At 58.4% G+C, this 19600-nt stretch overlaps 5 non-coding genes across 5 annotated transcripts; all 5 read right to left on the bottom strand.

Moving 5' to 3' along the window:
- Positions 1 to 775: 775 nt before the first annotated feature.
- On the bottom strand, positions 776 to 864 carry TRNAY-GUA (transfer RNA tyrosine (anticodon GUA)). The gene is given in 2 exon segments: positions 776 to 811; positions 828 to 864. It is a non-coding gene; the product is annotated as a tRNA-Tyr (tRNA).
- A 3875-nt stretch (positions 865 to 4739) lies between these two features.
- Positions 4740 to 4828, bottom strand: TRNAY-GUA (transfer RNA tyrosine (anticodon GUA)). The gene is given in 2 exon segments: positions 4740 to 4775; positions 4792 to 4828. It is a non-coding gene; the product is annotated as a tRNA-Tyr (tRNA).
- A 3875-nt stretch (positions 4829 to 8703) lies between these two features.
- Positions 8704 to 8792, bottom strand: TRNAY-GUA (transfer RNA tyrosine (anticodon GUA)). The gene is given in 2 exon segments: positions 8704 to 8739; positions 8756 to 8792. It is a non-coding gene; the product is annotated as a tRNA-Tyr (tRNA).
- A 3875-nt stretch (positions 8793 to 12667) lies between these two features.
- TRNAY-GUA (transfer RNA tyrosine (anticodon GUA)) lies at positions 12668 to 12756 on the bottom strand. Its single transcript is given in 2 exon segments — positions 12668 to 12703; positions 12720 to 12756. It is a non-coding gene; the product is annotated as a tRNA-Tyr (tRNA).
- A 3875-nt stretch (positions 12757 to 16631) lies between these two features.
- TRNAY-GUA (transfer RNA tyrosine (anticodon GUA)) lies at positions 16632 to 16720 on the bottom strand. The gene is given in 2 exon segments: positions 16632 to 16667; positions 16684 to 16720. It is a non-coding gene; the product is annotated as a tRNA-Tyr (tRNA).
- Between the last annotated feature and the right edge of the window lie 2880 nt (positions 16721 to 19600).

The following is a 19600-nucleotide window of genomic DNA, read 5'->3' as shown; positions in this document are numbered from 1 at the left end:
CCGTAGAGATCAGAAGGTAAAGAAAGAGGCTCCAGCTGCTCAGCTTTTCTTTTTAATAGGGTCTCGGTGAACTCGATGTTAATTTGAACTTTTGTACCGCATAGTACTGCTTGCTGTTGAACTTGCTTGATTAGAAGTAACTGGAGCAGGTGTCCCATATTCAGCAGAGGGAAATACGGTCACGCTAGTGTTATGTGGAAGGCGCCCTGCCAGCAGGGGGCTAAATGGTACTTGTGAGGCCCGAGGTCGACAGCTGGATGCGTAGGCAGGGAGCGCGGGAGGTGAAGAAAAGGAAGTGTGCCGATCAAGCGATAAACAGTGGCCTTGGTATTTGGAAGCAGGCGTGGTGGATGAAAGTAGTAGGAAGTGGTGCTTCCAATAGAGCACATTACCAGCGGCCAGCCTTGCACGCGCGGAGTCAAACATGGCAGTGGCCAGCAGGGGAGCTCTAAGGCCTTGTCCACGCTCAGTCCCCACCTCCAATGGAACCTACGGAAGCTCAGCTGCGCAAATGGCGTAGCTGAGGTCGGCGTACTTGCCGCCCTATGGTGTGTGCAGTAAGGCCAGCGGGGGCTGCTCTCCCATTGACTCTGGCTAGTTTTCTCACCCTGGTGGAGTATCGGAGGCGACGGGAGAGCGCTCGGAGATCAATTTATCGCGCCTAAGGAAACGGGATAAATCCAGCGCCGGCAGAGCGATCGCTGCAGCGTTGATCCACCGCGCGATGAAGAGAAGGCCTAAAGAAGAGGCTGTACTGACGGAAACAAAAGCCCACTCCTTCGAGCCGGAGTTGAACCAGCGACCTAAGGATAGCCAAGGAAAGAAGACTACAGTCCTCCGCTCTACCAGCTGAGCTATCGAAGGAGCCCAGCAAGGAGGCTGTCCAAGTGACTCAAAGTGCCAGGGAGGAAGAAGTCCCTCTGGCACTAAGAGCTAATTATAGGCTTGCCTGTGCCCCGCCCTCGGACAGGAACGAGCCACAGACACGTAGCTCTCCCATCCTCATGGCTGCCTCAGCTGTGGGCAGCTGCCTAGGAAGAAGGGAAGCCAAGGGTGGGTGACGCCAGCCCTGCCTGCTGGCTGGGATACCGCAACTTCTTGCCCCGGCCCTCGCTGACCCGCAAGGGCCCTGAGATCGTCTCGAGCAGGCGCAGCACACTGTACGCACCGCCCCACCCCTCCGCGCCCCCCATTCTGGCGCAGAAGAGGGAAGTAGGAGCAACGGCAAACGTGTCTGACGCCGGATCCTTCTGCCCGGCTCGAAAGGACGCTTGAAGTCATGACATTTTTTCAGTCCATTGCCCTTCGCCTTCCTGTGTGACCGACACATTCCTGCTTTCACAGCTGACTCGGCTTCCCAGGCCTCTACCTGAGGACAACACACACAAGGAGCCTTTGAAATGATAAGAACTCAGGCTTGCGCTCTCCTGGAAGGGAAGCTGCTCCTTTTACTCCCTCCGAGCAGAATCCTCACCCTAAAGCGTCCGGCAGCGCCCCGTTCTGCACAGTCATAAGTCTGTGACGGATGTGGGTGGAGAAGAAAGACACGGCTGTTTGGAAGATGCAGGCATCCATCCTGCTACTTCTCACATGCACAGCGAGCACAGTAGCATTTGAGCTCATCCCCCATGCCTTTTCTGTTGCTTCCTTCCCCTCTCCGACACAAACTGTCAACTCAGCGCAAACCCCTGTCCGCACATCTCTTCGCACCCCTAAAAAGATTGCCTTTGGCCTTGCAGAGCACTTGGGACATGACCTGCACCCAACGCGGACAGGTGACGCGGCAAACTACCCCGCTCCCTTTCTTGTGTGTAAACAAAATACGTCTTTCCTGAGCCCATCAGAGAAATTCAAGCATGCCCCCTGCCTTGCGGACCCACACATCCCTAGCGCCTGATATCGTGACCGCAAGAAGAAGAAAAGCAGGCAAGTAAAGGGGACGCGTCGCCTCCCTGCCCGCCTGTTGGGGGCGCGGGCCAAGAAAAGCAAAGGTTCACGCTGTCTGCGGAGAACCCTGCAGGTCCTTCTGAGAAATTCCACCAGATTCGGATGGTAGCAGTTCTGCGCCAGAAGCCTGTTACGTGCTATGTGCAGTCACGCTTGCCTAAAGAAATCGCAGCTCTCCAAATGTGATGGACCAAAGGCCCAAGGTGACAGAAATGGAACTGCTCGCTCACGCTGCTCCTTGAACTGTGCTCTACGACGCTGAGGAAGGACGGCCGAAAAGTGAGCAAACCGCAGAAACGCGGACGTTGCTTCTCCGTCAAACGTAAGAGCCCGCCATCAGCACCGGAGACGCTCGTTTGACCTCGAAGGAGAAGGGACTGTCGGGGACGGAAGGGCCGTTTCTACTCCCCCTGTGTTCCCCTCCTGCTTGCCACCTGAAAGAAAGTCCTCCCCGGCGCATCTGCCCCCTAGCATCCGCTCCTGCAAAGGGAGCTTTGGGAGTTACGTGCGGACACTGTGTTTTAGCTAGGGTGACCAGATACCGCGTTTTGAAAGGGTCGGTCCTGCATGTGAGCCGTCCTGCGGGTGTCCCGACTTGCCCTGTATTTTCTGTCTCTCCCCTTCCATGTGTACACGTGAGTCCTAATGCTGGCCTCATGCTTGCTTTGCAGCTGCCCATCCAGCAGCGGTGAAAGGTGGGGTGTCCTGTGGATGATGATGGGGGCGAGTGTGCAAGGCTGACGGTTGGGCAAAGCTGCGGCGTGCAGGGCTGGCCGTTCCCCCTGCCGGTCCATCAGTGCAGTGCCTGGTGTGTGCCAGCAGGCTCCTCATCCCTGCCCCGTTTCCAAGCAGCAGTGGTGAGTGTGGAGAGGAGGTGGCCGGTTATGTGGCACCTGTGCTGCCCGCCCACCTGATGTTTACATGCTCTTCCTCTCCAGCTGTGTCCCATCCCTGCTGCTCATCCACATCCTCCCCAGGCGTCTGCAGCAGGATGCGTTCTGCGCCCAGCGCTTGTGCAGAGGATCAGCCCCCGTTCGGAGCAATCAGTTAACCACTAGTCGGGCAGGCTGGCAGGCAGGCAGACCCTTTCCTTTCCCCCACTGCCTCTGCCGGCGTGGTGAAGAGCTGAAGACCCGCTGGCCTGAGGGGGCTGTCCAGGAAGAGCCAATCTCTGCACGCGCCAGAGCCTAGCCACAGGAAGAGTCTGTGCTCCTCGGCTAAGCTCTGGAGCGCTGGGAGCTCTTTGCAGCCTGTTCACGCTCCGCCTCCACAGGCTTTGCGGTAGCCCCCCGGGCAGGGTCTTAGCACCCACTTCATGTGCCAGCCCTGCCTAAGTCTTGCCCCCAGGAAGTTGAGGACTTGTCTGTGTCCGAGGCATCCTCCCCTGCTGAGCCACCTCTGTGGACAGGTGCACTGCAGACTCTGTAGGCAGGCTCCCCCGCAGGGCCGTGATGCACAGTTCACCGCGTGTGCTTAACCCCTGCCTGTGCACCGTGTGGCCAGGGGACAAGAGGTGGCTGGGTTATGTCGGTGGCCAGCAGCATCTTGGAGAGGATAGCTGCCTTTCTACGGGCAGGAAGGGACCGGCTGGTTCCGGCCACAGGCTAGCGGGAGGAGGGAGAGTAAGGGGAAGAGACGACCTCTTGAAAGCCGTGAGCCGAGTCATGCCTGTCGTCCCCCTCCGCCCGCCTGCATCTGGAAGCCCTCCCCTGTTGCCTTAACTCCCGCGCAGTGGAAGAAGGCTACGGCTGGCCATGTTGTGGTGTGAACCTTGACAGAAATCTGGGGAGAGAGGCCTGTGACCCTACGTGCCGCCCACATGTTGTCTCAAGAAGACGCAGCACCAGGTGCTAGAGAGGCGGGTCTGTCCTGGGAGCCCAGGTGGGCATGGAGGGTGAAGAGCACTGGACAGGGAGGGTTGGGTCAGGCCAGTCGGCGAGCCGCATCTTGATGTGCGAGAGGTGTACGGGAGTGCGTGTGTGTTTGTATGCGTGTGTGAGGCCCCTCCCTGCGCCAGCCGTAGAGATCAGAAGGTAAAGAAAGAGGCTCCAGCTGCTCAGCTTTTCTTTTTAATAGGGTCTCGGTGAACTCGATGTTAATTTGAACTTTTGTACCGCATAGTACTGCTTGCTGTTGAACTTGCTTGATTAGAAGTAACTGGAGCAGGTGTCCCATATTCAGCAGAGGGAAATACGGTCACGCTAGTGTTATGTGGAAGGCGCCCTGCCAGCAGGGGGCTAAATGGTACTTGTGAGGCCCGAGGTCGACAGCTGGATGCGTAGGCAGGGAGCGCGGGAGGTGAAGAAAAGGAAGTGTGCCGATCAAGCGATAAACAGTGGCCTTGGTATTTGGAAGCAGGCGTGGTGGATGAAAGTAGTAGGAAGTGGTGCTTCCAATAGAGCACATTACCAGCGGCCAGCCTTGCACGCGCGGAGTCAAACATGGCAGTGGCCAGCAGGGGAGCTCTAAGGCCTTGTCCACGCTCAGTCCCCACCTCCAATGGAACCTACGGAAGCTCAGCTGCGCAAATGGCGTAGCTGAGGTCGGCGTACTTGCCGCCCTATGGTGTGTGCAGTAAGGCCAGCGGGGGCTGCTCTCCCATTGACTCTGGCTAGTTTTCTCACCCTGGTGGAGTATCGGAGGCGACGGGAGAGCGCTCGGAGATCAATTTATCGCGCCTAAGGAAACGGGATAAATCCAGCGCCGGCAGAGCGATCGCTGCAGCGTTGATCCACCGCGCGATGAAGAGAAGGCCTAAAGAAGAGGCTGTACTGACGGAAACAAAAGCCCACTCCTTCGAGCCGGAGTTGAACCAGCGACCTAAGGATAGCCAAGGAAAGAAGACTACAGTCCTCCGCTCTACCAGCTGAGCTATCGAAGGAGCCCAGCAAGGAGGCTGTCCAAGTGACTCAAAGTGCCAGGGAGGAAGAAGTCCCTCTGGCACTAAGAGCTAATTATAGGCTTGCCTGTGCCCCGCCCTCGGACAGGAACGAGCCACAGACACGTAGCTCTCCCATCCTCATGGCTGCCTCAGCTGTGGGCAGCTGCCTAGGAAGAAGGGAAGCCAAGGGTGGGTGACGCCAGCCCTGCCTGCTGGCTGGGATACCGCAACTTCTTGCCCCGGCCCTCGCTGACCCGCAAGGGCCCTGAGATCGTCTCGAGCAGGCGCAGCACACTGTACGCACCGCCCCACCCCTCCGCGCCCCCCATTCTGGCGCAGAAGAGGGAAGTAGGAGCAACGGCAAACGTGTCTGACGCCGGATCCTTCTGCCCGGCTCGAAAGGACGCTTGAAGTCATGACATTTTTTCAGTCCATTGCCCTTCGCCTTCCTGTGTGACCGACACATTCCTGCTTTCACAGCTGACTCGGCTTCCCAGGCCTCTACCTGAGGACAACACACACAAGGAGCCTTTGAAATGATAAGAACTCAGGCTTGCGCTCTCCTGGAAGGGAAGCTGCTCCTTTTACTCCCTCCGAGCAGAATCCTCACCCTAAAGCGTCCGGCAGCGCCCCGTTCTGCACAGTCATAAGTCTGTGACGGATGTGGGTGGAGAAGAAAGACACGGCTGTTTGGAGGATGCAGGCATCCATCCTGCTACTTCTCACATGCACAGCGAGCACAGTAGCATTTGAGCTCATCCCCCATGCCTTTTCTGTTGCTTCCTTCCCCTCTCCGACACAAACTGTCAACTCAGCGCAAACCCCTGTCCGCACATCTCTTCGCACCCCTAAAAAGATTGCCTTTGGCCTTGCAGAGCACTTGGGACATGACCTGCACCCAACGCGGACAGGTGACACGGCAAACTACCCCGCTCCCTTTCTTGTGTGTAAACAAAATACGTCTTTCCTGAGCCCATCAGAGAAATTCAAGCATGCCCCCTGCCTTGCGGACCCACACATCCCTAGCGCCTGATATCGTGACCGCAAGAAGAAGAAAAGCAGGCAAGTAAAGGGGACGCGTTGCCTCCCTGCCCGCCTGTTGGGGGCGCGGGCCAAGAAAAGCAAAGGTTCACGCTGTCTGCGGAGAACCCTGCAGGTCCTTCTGAGAAATTCCACCAGATTCGGATGGTAGCAGTTCTGCGCCAGAAGCCTGTTACGTGCTATGTGCAGTCACGCTTGCCTAAAGAAATCGCAGCTCTCCAAATGTGATGGACCAAAGGCCCAAGGTGACAGAAATGGAACTGCTCGCTCACGCTGCTCCTTGAACTGTGCTCTACGACGCTGAGGAAGGACGGCCGAAAAGTGAGCAAACCGCAGAAACGCGGACGTTGCTTCTCCGTCAAACGTAAGAGCCCGCCATCAGCACCGGAGACGCTCGTTTGACCTCGAAGGAGAAGGGACTGTTGGGGACGGAAGGGCCGTTTCTACTCCCCCTGTGTTCCCCTCCTGCTTGCCACCTGAAAGAAAGTCCTCCCCGGCGCATCTGCCCCCTAGCATCCGCTCCTGCAAAGGGAGCTTTGGGAGTTACGTGCGGACACTGTGTTTTAGCTAGGGTGACCAGATACCGCGTTTTGAAAGGGTCGGTCCTGCATGTGAGCCGTCCTGCGGGTGTCCCGACTTGCCCTGTATTTTCTGTCTCTCCCCTTCCATGTGTACACGTGAGTCCTAATGCTGGCCTCATGCTTGCTTTGCAGCTGCCCATCCAGCAGCGGTGAAAGGTGGGGTGTCCTGTGGATGATGATGGGGGCGAGTGTGCAAGGCTGACGGTTGGGCAAAGCTGCGGCGTGCAGGGCTGGCCGTTCCCCCTGCCGGTCCATCAGTGCAGTGCCTGGTGTGTGCCAGCAGGCTCCTCATCCCTGCCCCGTTTCCAAGCAGCAGTGGTGAGTGTGGAGAGGAGGTGGCCGGTTATGTGGCACCTGTGCTGCCCGCCCACCTGATGTTTACATGCTCTTCCTCTCCAGCTGTGTCCCATCCCTGCTGCTCATCCACATCCTCCCCAGGCGTCTGCAGCAGGATGCGTTCTGCGCCCAGCGCTTGTGCAGAGGATCAGCCCCCGTTCGGAGCAATCAGTTAACCACTAGTCGGGCAGGCTGGCAGGCAGGCAGACCCTTTCCTTTCCCCCACTGCCTCTGCCGGCGTGGTGAAGAGCTGAAGACCCGCTGGCCTGAGGGGGCTGTCCAGGAAGAGCCAATCTCTGCACGCGCCAGAGCCTAGCCACAGGAAGAGTCTGTGCTCCTCGGCTAAGCTCTGGAGCGCTGGGAGCTCTTTGCAGCCTGTTCACGCTCCGCCTCCACAGGCTTTGCGGTAGCCCCCCGGGCAGGGTCTTAGCACCCACTTCATGTGCCAGCCCTGCCTAAGTCTTGCCCCCAGGAAGTTGAGGACTTGTCTGTGTCCGAGGCATCCTCCCCTGCTGAGCCACCTCTGTGGACAGGTGCACTGCAGACTCTGTAGGCAGGCTCCCCCGCAGGGCCGTGATGCACAGTTCACCGCGTGTGCTTAACCCCTGCCTGTGCACCGTGTGGCCAGGGGACAAGAGGTGGCTGGGTTATGTCGGTGGCCAGCAGCATCTTGGAGAGGATAGCTGCCTTTCTACGGGCAGGAAGGGACCGGCTGGTTCCGGCCACAGGCTAGCGGGAGGAGGGAGAGTAAGGGGAAGAGACGACCTCTTGAAAGCCGTGAGCCGAGTCATGCCTGTCGTCCCCCTCCGCCCGCCTGCATCTGGAAGCCCTCCCCTGTTGCCTTAACTCCCGCGCAGTGGAAGAAGGCTACGGCTGGCCATGTTGTGGTGTGAACCTTGACAGAAATCTGGGGAGAGAGGCCTGTGACCCTACGTGCCGCCCACATGTTGTCTCAAGAAGACGCAGCACCAGGTGCTAGAGAGGCGGGTCTGTCCTGGGAGCCCAGGTGGGCATGGAGGGTGAAGAGCACTGGACAGGGAGGGTTGGGTCAGGCCAGTCGGCGAGCCGCATCTTGATGTGCGAGAGGTGTACGGGAGTGCGTGTGTGTTTGTATGCGTGTGTGAGGCCCCTCCCTGCGCCAGCCGTAGAGATCAGAAGGTAAAGAAAGAGGCTCCAGCTGCTCAGCTTTTCTTTTTAATAGGGTCTCGGTGAACTCGATGTTAATTTGAACTTTTGTACCGCATAGTACTGCTTGCTGTTGAACTTGCTTGATTAGAAGTAACTGGAGCAGGTGTCCCATATTCAGCAGAGGGAAATACGGTCACGCTAGTGTTATGTGGAAGGCGCCCTGCCAGCAGGGGGCTAAATGGTACTTGTGAGGCCCGAGGTCGACAGCTGGATGCGTAGGCAGGGAGCGCGGGAGGTGAAGAAAAGGAAGTGTGCCGATCAAGCGATAAACAGTGGCCTTGGTATTTGGAAGCAGGCGTGGTGGATGAAAGTAGTAGGAAGTGGTGCTTCCAATAGAGCACATTACCAGCGGCCAGCCTTGCACGCGCGGAGTCAAACATGGCAGTGGCCAGCAGGGGAGCTCTAAGGCCTTGTCCACGCTCAGTCCCCACCTCCAATGGAACCTACGGAAGCTCAGCTGCGCAAATGGCGTAGCTGAGGTCGGCGTACTTGCCGCCCTATGGTGTGTGCAGTAAGGCCAGCGGGGGCTGCTCTCCCATTGACTCTGGCTAGTTTTCTCACCCTGGTGGAGTATCGGAGGCGACGGGAGAGCGCTCGGAGATCAATTTATCGCGCCTAAGGAAACGGGATAAATCCAGCGCCGGCAGAGCGATCGCTGCAGCGTTGATCCACCGCGCGATGAAGAGAAGGCCTAAAGAAGAGGCTGTACTGACGGAAACAAAAGCCCACTCCTTCGAGCCGGAGTTGAACCAGCGACCTAAGGATAGCCAAGGAAAGAAGACTACAGTCCTCCGCTCTACCAGCTGAGCTATCGAAGGAGCCCAGCAAGGAGGCTGTCCAAGTGACTCAAAGTGCCAGGGAGGAAGAAGTCCCTCTGGCACTAAGAGCTAATTATAGGCTTGCCTGTGCCCCGCCCTCGGACAGGAACGAGCCACAGACACGTAGCTCTCCCATCCTCATGGCTGCCTCAGCTGTGGGCAGCTGCCTAGGAAGAAGGGAAGCCAAGGGTGGGTGACGCCAGCCCTGCCTGCTGGCTGGGATACCGCAACTTCTTGCCCCGGCCCTCGCTGACCCGCAAGGGCCCTGAGATCGTCTCGAGCAGGCGCAGCACACTGTACGCACCGCCCCACCCCTCCGCGCCCCCCATTCTGGCGCAGAAGAGGGAAGTAGGAGCAACGGCAAACGTGTCTGACGCCGGATCCTTCTGCCCGGCTCGAAAGGACGCTTGAAGTCATGACATTTTTTCAGTCCATTGCCCTTCGCCTTCCTGTGTGACCGACACATTCCTGCTTTCACAGCTGACTCGGCTTCCCAGGCCTCTACCTGAGGACAACACACACAAGGAGCCTTTGAAATGATAAGAACTCAGGCTTGCGCTCTCCTGGAAGGGAAGCTGCTCCTTTTACTCCCTCCGAGCAGAATCCTCACCCTAAAGCGTCCGGCAGCGCCCCGTTCTGCACAGTCATAAGTCTGTGACGGATGTGGGTGGAGAAGAAAGACACGGCTGTTTGGAGGATGCAGGCATCCATCCTGCTACTTCTCACATGCACAGCGAGCACAGTAGCATTTGAGCTCATCCCCCATGCCTTTTCTGTTGCTTCCTTCCCCTCTCCGACACAAACTGTCAACTCAGCGCAAACCCCTGTCCGCACATCTCTTCGCACCCCTAAAAAGATTGCCTTTGGCCTTGCAGAGCACTTGGGACATGACCTGCACCCAACGCGGACAGGTGACGCGGCAAACTACCCCGCTCCCTTTCTTGTGTGTAAACAAAATACGTCTTTCCTGAGCCCATCAGAGAAATTCAAGCATGCCCCCTGCCTTGCGGACCCACACATCCCTAGCGCCTGATATCGTGACCGCAAGAAGAAGAAAAGCAGGCAAGTAAAGGGGACGCGTCGCCTCCCTGCCCGCCTGTTGGGGGCGCGGGCCAAGAAAAGCAAAGGTTCACGCTGTCTGCGGAGAACCCTGCAGGTCCTTCTGAGAAATTCCACCAGATTCGGATGGTAGCAGTTCTGCGCCAGAAGCCTGTTACGTGCTATGTGCAGTCACGCTTGCCTAAAGAAATCGCAGCTCTCCAAATGTGATGGACCAAAGGCCCAAGGTGACAGAAATGGAACTGCTCGCTCACGCTGCTCCTTGAACTGTGCTCTACGACGCTGAGGAAGGACGGCCGAAAAGTGAGCAAACCGCAGAAACGCGGACGTTGCTTCTCCGTCAAACGTAAGAGCCCGCCATCAGCACCGGAGACGCTCGTTTGACCTCGAAGGAGAAGGGACTGTCGGGGACGGAAGGGCCGTTTCTACTCCCCCTGTGTTCCCCTCCTGCTTGCCACCTGAAAGAAAGTCCTCCCCGGCGCATCTGCCCCCTAGCATCCGCTCCTGCAAAGGGAGCTTTGGGAGTTACGTGCGGACACTGTGTTTTAGCTAGGGTGACCAGATACCGCGTTTTGAAAGGGTCGGTCCTGCATGTGAGCCGTCCTGCGGGTGTCCCGACTTGCCCTGTATTTTCTGTCTCTCCCCTTCCATGTGTACACGTGAGTCCTAATGCTGGCCTCATGCTTGCTTTGCAGCTGCCCATCCAGCAGCGGTGAAAGGTGGGGTGTCCTGTGGATGATGATGGGGGCGAGTGTGCAAGGCTGACGGTTGGGCAAAGCTGCGGCGTGCAGGGCTGGCCGTTCCCCCTGCCGGTCCATCAGTGCAGTGCCTGGTGTGTGCCAGCAGGCTCCTCATCCCTGCCCCGTTTCCAAGCAGCAGTGGTGAGTGTGGAGAGGAGGTGGCCGGTTATGTGGCACCTGTGCTGCCCGCCCACCTGATGTTTACATGCTCTTCCTCTCCAGCTGTGTCCCATCCCTGCTGCTCATCCACATCCTCCCCAGGCGTCTGCAGCAGGATGCGTTCTGCGCCCAGCGCTTGTGCAGAGGATCAGCCCCCGTTCGGAGCAATCAGTTAACCACTAGTCGGGCAGGCTGGCAGGCAGGCAGACCCTTTCCTTTCCCCCACTGCCTCTGCCGGCGTGGTGAAGAGCTGAAGACCCGCTGGCCTGAGGGGGCTGTCCAGGAAGAGCCAATCTCTGCACGCGCCAGAGCCTAGCCACAGGAAGAGTCTGTGCTCCTCGGCTAAGCTCTGGAGCGCTGGGAGCTCTTTGCAGCCTGTTCACGCTCCGCCTCCACAGGCTTTGCGGTAGCCCCCCGGGCAGGGTCTTAGCACCCACTTCATGTGCCAGCCCTGCCTAAGTCTTGCCCCCAGGAAGTTGAGGACTTGTCTGTGTCCGAGGCATCCTCCCCTGCTGAGCCACCTCTGTGGACAGGTGCACTGCAGACTCTGTAGGCAGGCTCCCCCGCAGGGCCGTGATGCACAGTTCACCGCGTGTGCTTAACCCCTGCCTGTGCACCGTGTGGCCAGGGGACAAGAGGTGGCTGGGTTATGTCGGTGGCCAGCAGCATCTTGGAGAGGATAGCTGCCTTTCTACGGGCAGGAAGGGACCGGCTGGTTCCGGCCACAGGCTAGCGGGAGGAGGGAGAGTAAGGGGAAGAGACGACCTCTTGAAAGCCGTGAGCCGAGTCATGCCTGTCGTCCCCCTCCGCCCGCCTGCATCTGGAAGCCCTCCCCTGTTGCCTTAACTCCCGCGCAGTGGAAGAAGGCTACGGCTGGCCATGTTGTGGTGTGAACCTTGACAGAAATCTGGGGAGAGAGGCCTGTGACCCTACGTGCCGCCCACATGTTGTCTCAAGAAGACGCAGCACCAGGTGCTAGAGAGGCGGGTCTGTCCTGGGAGCCCAGGTGGGCATGGAGGGTGAAGAGCACTGGACAGGGAGGGTTGGGTCAGGCCAGTCGGCGAGCCGCATCTTGATGTGCGAGAGGTGTACGGGAGTGCGTGTGTGTTTGTATGCGTGTGTGAGGCCCCTCCCTGCGCCAGCCGTAGAGATCAGAAGGTAAAGAAAGAGGCTCCAGCTGCTCAGCTTTTCTTTTTAATAGGGTCTCGGTGAACTCGATGTTAATTTGAACTTTTGTACCGCATAGTACTGCTTGCTGTTGAACTTGCTTGATTAGAAGTAACTGGAGCAGGTGTCCCATATTCAGCAGAGGGAAATACGGTCACGCTAGTGTTATGTGGAAGGCGCCCTGCCAGCAGGGGGCTAAATGGTACTTGTGAGGCCCGAGGTCGACAGCTGGATGCGTAGGCAGGGAGCGCGGGAGGTGAAGAAAAGGAAGTGTGCCGATCAAGCGATAAACAGTGGCCTTGGTATTTGGAAGCAGGCGTGGTGGATGAAAGTAGTAGGAAGTGGTGCTTCCAATAGAGCACATTACCAGCGGCCAGCCTTGCACGCGCGGAGTCAAACATGGCAGTGGCCAGCAGGGGAGCTCTAAGGCCTTGTCCACGCTCAGTCCCCACCTCCAATGGAACCTACGGAAGCTCAGCTGCGCAAATGGCGTAGCTGAGGTCGGCGTACTTGCCGCCCTATGGTGTGTGCAGTAAGGCCAGCGGGGGCTGCTCTCCCATTGACTCTGGCTAGTTTTCTCACCCTGGTGGAGTATCGGAGGCGACGGGAGAGCGCTCGGAGATCAATTTATCGCGCCTAAGGAAACGGGATAAATCCAGCGCCGGCAGAGCGATCGCTGCAGCGTTGATCCACCGCGCGATGAAGAGAAGGCCTAAAGAAGAGGCTGTACTGACGGAAACAAAAGCCCACTCCTTCGAGCCGGAGTTGAACCAGCGACCTAAGGATAGCCAAGGAAAGAAGACTACAGTCCTCCGCTCTACCAGCTGAGCTATCGAAGGAGCCCAGCAAGGAGGCTGTCCAAGTGACTCAAAGTGCCAGGGAGGAAGAAGTCCCTCTGGCACTAAGAGCTAATTATAGGCTTGCCTGTGCCCCGCCCTCGGACAGGAACGAGCCACAGACACGTAGCTCTCCCATCCTCATGGCTGCCTCAGCTGTGGGCAGCTGCCTAGGAAGAAGGGAAGCCAAGGGTGGGTGACGCCAGCCCTGCCTGCTGGCTGGGATACCGCAACTTCTTGCCCCGGCCCTCGCTGACCCGCAAGGGCCCTGAGATCGTCTCGAGCAGGCGCAGCACACTGTACGCACCGCCCCACCCCTCCGCGCCCCCCATTCTGGCGCAGAAGAGGGAAGTAGGAGCAACGGCAAACGTGTCTGACGCCGGATCCTTCTGCCCGGCTCGAAAGGACGCTTGAAGTCATGACATTTTTTCAGTCCATTGCCCTTCGCCTTCCTGTGTGACCGACACATTCCTGCTTTCACAGCTGACTCGGCTTCCCAGGCCTCTACCTGAGGACAACACACACAAGGAGCCTTTGAAATGATAAGAACTCAGGCTTGCGCTCTCCTGGAAGGGAAGCTGCTCCTTTTACTCCCTCCGAGCAGAATCCTCACCCTAAAGCGTCCGGCAGCGCCCCGTTCTGCACAGTCATAAGTCTGTGACGGATGTGGGTGGAGAAGAAAGACACGGCTGTTTGGAGGATGCAGGCATCCATCCTGCTACTTCTCACATGCACAGCGAGCACAGTAGCATTTGAGCTCATCCCCCATGCCTTTTCTGTTGCTTCCTTCCCCTCTCCGACACAAACTGTCAACTCAGCGCAAACCCCTGTCCGCACATCTCTTCGCACCCCTAAAAAGATTGCCTTTGGCCTTGCAGAGCACTTGGGACATGACCTGCACCCAACGCGGACAGGTGACGCGGCAAACTACCCCGCTCCCTTTCTTGTGTGTAAACAAAATACGTCTTTCCTGAGCCCATCAGAGAAATTCAAGCATGCCCCCTGCCTTGCGGACCCACACATCCCTAGCGCCTGATATCGTGACCGCAAGAAGAAGAAAAGCAGGCAAGTAAAGGGGACGCGTCGCCTCCCTGCCCGCCTGTTGGGGGCGCGGGCCAAGAAAAGCAAAGGTTCACGCTGTCTGCGGAGAACCCTGCAGGTCCTTCTGAGAAATTCCACCAGATTCGGATGGTAGCAGTTCTGCGCCAGAAGCCTGTTACGTGCTATGTGCAGTCACGCTTGCCTAAAGAAATCGCAGCTCTCCAAATGTGATGGACCAAAGGCCCAAGGTGACAGAAATGGAACTGCTCGCTCACGCTGCTCCTTGAACTGTGCTCTACGACGCTGAGGAAGGACGGCCGAAAAGTGAGCAAACCGCAGAAACGCGGACGTTGCTTCTCCGTCAAACGTAAGAGCCCGCCATCAGCACCGGAGACGCTCGTTTGACCTCGAAGGAGAAGGGACTGTCGGGGACGGAAGGGCCGTTTCTACTCCCCCTGTGTTCCCCTCCTGCTTGCCACCTGAAAGAAAGTCCTCCCCGGCGCATCTGCCCCCTAGCATCCGCTCCTGCAAAGGGAGCTTTGGGAGTTACGTGCGGACACTGTGTTTTAGCTAGGGTGACCAGATACCGCGTTTTGAAAGGGTCGGTCCTGCATGTGAGCCGTCCTGCGGGTGTCCCGACTTGCCCTGTATTTTCTGTCTCTCCCCTTCCATGTGTACACGTGAGTCCTAATGCTGGCCTCATGCTTGCTTTGCAGCTGCCCATCCAGCAGCGGTGAAAGGTGGGGTGTCCTGTGGATGATGATGGGGGCGAGTGTGCAAGGCTGACGGTTGGGCAAAGCTGCGGCGTGCAGGGCTGGCCGTTCCCCCTGCCGGTCCATCAGTGCAGTGCCTGGTGTGTGCCAGCAGGCTCCTCATCCCTGCCCCGTTTCCAAGCAGCAGTGGTGAGTGTGGAGAGGAGGTGGCCGGTTATGTGGCACCTGTGCTGCCCGCCCACCTGATGTTTACATGCTCTTCCTCTCCAGCTGTGTCCCATCCCTGCTGCTCATCCACATCCTCCCCAGGCGTCTGCAGCAGGATGCGTTCTGCGCCCAGCGCTTGTGCAGAGGATCAGCCCCCGTTCGGAGCAATCAGTTAACCACTAGTCGGGCAGGCTGGCAGGCAGGCAGACCCTTTCCTTTCCCCCACTGCCTCTGCCGGCGTGGTGAAGAGCTGAAGACCCGCTGGCCTGAGGGGGCTGTCCAGGAAGAGCCAATCTCTGCACGCGCCAGAGCCTAGCCACAGGAAGAGTCTGTGCTCCTCGGCTAAGCTCTGGAGCGCTGGGAGCTCTTTGCAGCCTGTTCACGCTCCGCCTCCACAGGCTTTGCGGTAGCCCCCCGGGCAGGGTCTTAGCACCCACTTCATGTGCCAGCCCTGCCTAAGTCTTGCCCCCAGGAAGTTGAGGACTTGTCTGTGTCCGAGGCATCCTCCCCTGCTGAGCCACCTCTGTGGACAGGTGCACTGCAGACTCTGTAGGCAGGCTCCCCCGCAGGGCCGTGATGCACAGTTCACCGCGTGTGCTTAACCCCTGCCTGTGCACCGTGTGGCCAGGGGACAAGAGGTGGCTGGGTTATGTCGGTGGCCAGCAGCATCTTGGAGAGGATAGCTGCCTTTCTACGGGCAGGAAGGGACCGGCTGGTTCCGGCCACAGGCTAGCGGGAGGAGGGAGAGTAAGGGGAAGAGACGACCTCTTGAAAGCCGTGAGCCGAGTCATGCCTGTCGTCCCCCTCCGCCCGCCTGCATCTGGAAGCCCTCCCCTGTTGCCTTAACTCCCGCGCAGTGGAAGAAGGCTACGGCTGGCCATGTTGTGGTGTGAACCTTGACAGAAATCTGGGGAGAGAGGCCTGTGACCCTACGTGCCGCCCACATGTTGTCTCAAGAAGACGCAGCACCAGGTGCTAGAGAGGCGGGTCTGTCCTGGGAGCCCAGGTGGGCATGGAGGGTGAAGAGCACTGGACAGGGAGGGTTGGGTCAGGCCAGTCGGCGAGCCGCATCTTGATGTGCGAGAGGTGTACGGGAGTGCGTGTGTGTTTGTATGCGTGTGTGAGGCCCCTCCCTGCGCCAGCCGTAGAGATCAGAAGGTAAAGAAAGAGGCTCCAGCTGCTCAGCTTTTCTTTTTAATAGGGTCTCGGTGAACTCGATGTTAATTTGAACTTTTGTACCGCATAGTACTGCTTGCTGTTGAACTTGCTTGATTAGAAGTAACTGGAGCAGGTGTCCCATATTCAGCAGAGGGAAATACGGTCACGCTAGTGTTATGTGGAAGGCGCCCTGCCAGCAGGGGGCTAAATGGTACTTGTGAGGCCCGAGGTCGACAGCTGGATGCGTAGGCAGGGAGCGCGGGAGGTGAAGAAAAGGAAGTGTGCCGATCAAGCGATAAACAGTGGCCTTGGTATTTGGAAGCAGGCGTGGTGGATGAAAGTAGTAGGAAGTGGTGCTTCCAATAGAGCACATTACCAGCGGCCAGCCTTGCACGCGCGGAGTCAAACATGGCAGTGGCCAGCAGGGGAGCTCTAAGGCCTTGTCCACGCTCAGTCCCCACCTCCAATGGAACCTACGGAAGCTCAGCTGCGCAAATGGCGTAGCTGAGGTCGGCGTACTTGCCGCCCTATGGTGTGTGCAGTAAGGCCAGCGGGGGCTGCTCTCCCATTGACTCTGGCTAGTTTTCTCACCCTGGTGGAGTATCGGAGGCGACGGGAGAGCGCTCGGAGATCAATTTATCGCGCCTAAGGAAACGGGATAAATCCAGCGCCGGCAGAGCGATCGCTGCAGCGTTGATCCACCGCGCGATGAAGAGAAGGCCTAAAGAAGAGGCTGTACTGACGGAAACAAAAGCCCACTCCTTCGAGCCGGAGTTGAACCAGCGACCTAAGGATAGCCAAGGAAAGAAGACTACAGTCCTCCGCTCTACCAGCTGAGCTATCGAAGGAGCCCAGCAAGGAGGCTGTCCAAGTGACTCAAAGTGCCAGGGAGGAAGAAGTCCCTCTGGCACTAAGAGCTAATTATAGGCTTGCCTGTGCCCCGCCCTCGGACAGGAACGAGCCACAGACACGTAGCTCTCCCATCCTCATGGCTGCCTCAGCTGTGGGCAGCTGCCTAGGAAGAAGGGAAGCCAAGGGTGGGTGACGCCAGCCCTGCCTGCTGGCTGGGATACCGCAACTTCTTGCCCCGGCCCTCGCTGACCCGCAAGGGCCCTGAGATCGTCTCGAGCAGGCGCAGCACACTGTACGCACCGCCCCACCCCTCCGCGCCCCCCATTCTGGCGCAGAAGAGGGAAGTAGGAGCAACGGCAAACGTGTCTGACGCCGGATCCTTCTGCCCGGCTCGAAAGGACGCTTGAAGTAATGACATTTTTTCAGTCCATTGCCCTTCGCCTTCCTGTGTGACCGACACATTCCTGCTTTCACAGCTGACTCGGCTTCCCAGGCCTCTACCTGAGGACAACACACACAAGGAGCCTTTGAAATGATAAGAACTCAGGCTTGCGCTCTCCTGGAAGGGAAGCTGCTCCTTTTACTCCCTCCGAGCAGAATCCTCACCCTAAAGCGTCCGGCAGCGCCCCGTTCTGCACAGTCATAAGTCTGTGACGGATGTGGGTGGAGAAGAAAGACACGGCTGTTTGGAGGATGCAGGCATCCATCCTGCTACTTCTCACATGCACAGCGAGCACAGTAGCATTTGAGCTCATCCCCCATGCCTTTTCTGTTGCTTCCTTCCCCTCTCCGACACAAACTGTCAACTCAGCGCAAACCCCTGTCCGCACATCTCTTCGCACCCCTAAAAAGATTGCCTTTGGCCTTGCAGAGCACTTGGGACATGACCTGCACCCAACGCGGACAGGTGACGCGGCAAACTACCCCGCTCCCTTTCTTGTGTGTAAACAAAATACGTCTTTCCTGAGCCCATCAGAGAAATTCAAGCATGCCCCCTGCCTTGCGGACCCACACATCCCTAGCGCCTGATATCGTGACCGCAAGAAGAAGAAAAGCAGGCAAGTAAAGGGGACGCGTCGCCTCCCTGCCCGCCTGTTGGGGGCGCGGGCCAAGAAAAGCAAAGGTTCACGCTGTCTGCGGAGAACCCTGCAGGTCCTTCTGAGAAATTCCACCAGATTCGGATGGTAGCAGTTCTGCGCCAGAAGCCTGTTACGTGCTATGTGCAGTCACGCTTGCCTAAAGAAATCGCAGCTCTCCAAATGTGATGGACCAAAGGCCCAAGGTGACAGAAATGGAACTGCTCGCTCACGCTGCTCCTTGAACTGTGCTCTACGACGCTGAGGAAGGACGGCCGAAAAGTGAGCAAACCGCAGAAACGCGGACGTTGCTTCTCCGTCAAACGTAAGAGCCCGCCATCAGCACCGGAGACGCTCGTTTGACCTCGAAGGAGAAGGGACTGTCGGGGACGGAAGGGCCGTTTCTACTCCCCCTGTGTTCCCCTCCTGCTTGCCACCTGAAAGAAAGTCCTCCCCGGCGCATCTGCCCCCTAGCATCCGCTCCTGCAAAGGGAGCTTTGGGAGTTACGTGCGGACACTGTGTTTTAGCTAGGGTGACCAGATACCGCGTTTTGAAAGGGTCGGTCCTGCATGTGAGCCGTCCTGCGGGTGTCCCGACTTGCCCTGTATTTTCTGTCTCTCCCCTTCCATGTGTACACGTGAGTCCTAATGCTGGCCTCATGCTTGCTTTGCAGCTGCCCATCCAGCAGCGGTGAAAGGTGGGGTGTCCTGTGGATGATGATGGGGGCGAGTGTGCAAGGCTGACGGTTGGGCAAAGCTGCGGCGTGCAGGGCTGGCCGTTCCCCCTGCCGGTCCATCAGTGCAGTGCCTGGTGTGTGCCAGCAGGCTCCTCATCCCTGCCCCGTTTCCAAGCAGCAGTGGTGAGTGTGGAGAGGAGGTGGCCGGTTATGTGGCACCTGTGCTGCCCGCCCACCTGATGTTTACATGCTCTTCCTCTCCAGCTGTGTCCCATCCCTGCTGCTCATCCACATCCTCCCCAGGCGTCTGCAGCAGGATGCGTTCTGCGCCCAGCGCTTGTGCAGAGGATCAGCCCCCGTTCGGAGCAATCAGTTAACCACTAGTCGGGCAGGCTGGCAGGCAGGCAGACCCTTTCCTTTCCCCCACTGCCTCTGCCGGCGTGGTGAAGAGCTGAAGACCCGCTGGCCTGAGGGGGCTGTCCAGGAAGAGCCAATCTCTGCACGCGCCAGAGCCTAGCCACAGGAAGAGTCTGTGCTCCTCGGCTAAGCTCTGGAGCGCTGGGAGCTCTTTGCAGCCTGTTCACGCTCCGCCTCCACAGGCTTTGCGGTAGCCCCCCGGGCAGGGTCTTAGCACCCACTTCATGTGCCAGCCCTGCCTAAGTCTTGCCCCCAGGAAGTTGAGGACTTGTCTGTGTCCGAGGCATCCTCCCCTGCTGAGCCACCTCTGTGGACAGGTGCACTGCAGACTCTGTAGGCAGGCTCCCCCGCAGGGCCGTGATGCACAGTTCACCGCGTGTGCTTAACCCCTGCCTGTGCACCGTGTGGCCAGGGGACAAGAGGTGGCTGGGTTATGTCGGTGGCCAGCAGCATCTTGGAGAGGATAGCTGCCTTTCTACGGGCAGGAAGGGACCGGCTGGTTCCGGCCACAGGCTAGCGGGAGGAGGGAGAGTAAGGGGAAGAGACGACCTCTTGAAAGCCGTGAGCCGAGTCATGCCTGTCGTCCCCTCCGCCCGCCTGCATCTGGAAGCCCTCCCCTGTTGCCTTAACTCCCGCGCAGTGAAGAAGGCTACGGCTGGCCATGTGTGGTTGTGAACCTTGACAGAAATCTGGGGAGAGAGGCCTG

Source organism: Carettochelys insculpta, unplaced genomic scaffold (genome assembly GCF_033958435.1).
Source record: "Carettochelys insculpta isolate YL-2023 unplaced genomic scaffold, ASM3395843v1 scaffold_0084, whole genome shotgun sequence".
Classification (NCBI taxonomy): Eukaryota; Metazoa; Chordata; order Testudines; family Carettochelyidae; genus Carettochelys; species Carettochelys insculpta.
This window is presented reverse-complemented; position numbering and strand designations above follow the sequence as displayed.